Here is a 2,399-nt window from a genome sequence, read left to right on the forward strand (position 1 = left end):
ATGCTTCCTTGCGCAGAGACAGTAGATAAGGACAGAAGTCTGTGAGACTGCTGTGCTGGAAAGAAGGTAAGGTACGTACGAATCTCTTCCAAACTCGAGATTTTCTTTTTCTATAGTTCGCTGGGTCTGAGAATGCTTTGGTTTGCCAAGTGGTTCTAAGTTTCCAAGAGGTTCTGTGGTTCTAGGAGTAATTCAGCTCATGACAGTACCGCTGTACCTGTACAGCCCCCCGAATTCTAGGCTCTAGCAACCAGGGTCCAAGGCAGAGCGGGGACTGTGGGGCTGCCATGGGCTGGGGTGAAAGCCCAAGCTCACAGGGTCTGGCAAGCAGGCTGGTTCAGGTAAGGGGCTGAGAAACCAGGCCAGTCCAGGGAAGGAATTAGCCCTTCATCCTAGTTGGGCTAAGGAAGAGAAATAAGTCATGTCCTCTGGAAAGAAAAAAAATAAATAAAAGTGGATTCAAGTCCATATTCCCAGCCCTGTTCTAGCCCATGATCCAGTTGCTTAGAATAGTAGCTGCTCTGGGAACCCACTTGGGTGCTAACCTCAGGAATATGTCCCCCGATCTCCTTGGGACAGCCCTACAGCAGTGTCTTAGCAAATTAGGGGAGTACTTCCCCATGCTTGGGGACATCTTCCTCCTCACCACATCTGGGCTGAGACTTAGGGGAACAAGTAAGGCAAAGGAAGATGAAGCCATTGCTAGCAGCTTTCCACAGCTCCTGAGGCTGGCAGCCCCTCCCGTCTGCATGAACAGGAGGGGTCACTCCAGTGAGCTCTGCTCAGCCCCTAGCATGCTGTGCACCCCCCTTCTCTGCTCCATTTTAGTTAAGATGTCACCATTATGGGGGCTCCAGTGGAGAGGTCCCTAATGGGGTCAGAGCCCAGGGCACTAACACTGAATGCCTCTTCCTTCTCATGGGGACAGATGGGACTAATGGCCATTGTTCTTAGGCTTCATGTATTAAGTCACTGTGCCCTTTGCTAAAAGATAAATTGCATATCTGCCCTGAGGGAGGATGAATCACATTGATAATTCCCTTGATTAAAGCCCATTTATTAAGGATCCTATGAGAGGTGTTTTTTTCTTCCCTCTTCTTTTGTGATAGGTTAGGGAGTAATTCAAAAAATAAAAAAAGGGCACAATCATTGCATTTCCCTTTGGTTCATAAGTTTGTCCTCAGAGTAAGAATGACTAGGGCTAGCTTTAGTTTGTTCCTGGGAGTCGTACAACGAACAGAAAGAAAGACAGAAAGGAGACAGAGGCCAGCCCTGCAGCCTTCGGGCATCCATTCAGCCCCTTCACCAAGCAAGTGGAAAACCCCAGGGCAGGGGAAGGGGAGAGGATGAACCACAGGCTGCAAGACCTGCTGCCTGGAGACAGAACAGGGGTTTTTCCCATTTCCCACACTGCCCCGGGCTCCATCCTACACCGAGCAGTCTCTTTTTCATTTCAGCAGAAGTATTTTGCAGGCTGTCTGAGGCACCCAGATGTGGGGCACCCACACATAAGGACTGGATATCCAGGGCTGCAGAGTCTATGCCACTCCAAACCTAGACCAGACAGCAGACTGAGGCCTCCAGCAAGCAGAGTCTGGCTTTGAGATGCAGCTGTAAATACTGGGCTGGGAGTTCTCCAAACTCTGTCCCGCATGCCCAGAAATCTGGACCAGCCAGACACCCCAAAGGCAGTCTGCAGGCATGGAGGAGAGTCTACTGTTCCCGAATGTCCTGGGCTCAGGAGCCACAGCCTGCATCCTATCCGGGAATCACAGGACCAAGGTGCTCCTGCCCTGATGCGCAGCCTGGGCCCTGAGGTTTCACCTCTCCAGGCCTTGGTCTCCCTGCCTGTGTAAAGCACTGGTGAGAGAGTTTGGACAAGTCTCATGGGACATTCTTGCATACCTAATAAACAACTGCACCAAGTGTTTTAAAATACAGCCAAAACTGCCAACATATCCTGAGCAGCTTGGAGGAATAGACCCTTGGATCCAGTCAAATCCATTCTTGTGAGGATTCAGCTCTGCTGAGCTGGAACATTCTAACGTGTGTGCTCCAAGCTGCAGCCCAGCATCAGAGAAAGTGAGTATTGTGGGAAGGTCAATGGGCAGGAGCCCTTCACTCAGGGCAGGAGAGAGGTTACCTTTGGTGGGCCTCAGTCCCTCATGAAGCACCTGAATTCTTGCCTTTCATTTCCCAAAAGGCACAAGAAAATGGAGAATCCAAACTGTCACCCCAAAAACACAGACCTAGGGCTGTCCAGGTGTCCAGATCACAGCTCCCTGCAACCCTCCCTCTGACTCTCCTCAGCCCTCTTCCCCACTCCCCATTCAACTGCACAAAGGCAGCTTGAATGACCTGCGTAGACTTCTAGAGGCCCCAGAATAGAAGCGAAGGTA

Source organism: Sciurus vulgaris, assembly GCF_902686455.1.
Source record: "Sciurus vulgaris genome assembly, chromosome: 14".
Taxonomy (NCBI): domain Eukaryota; kingdom Metazoa; phylum Chordata; class Mammalia; order Rodentia; family Sciuridae; genus Sciurus; species Sciurus vulgaris.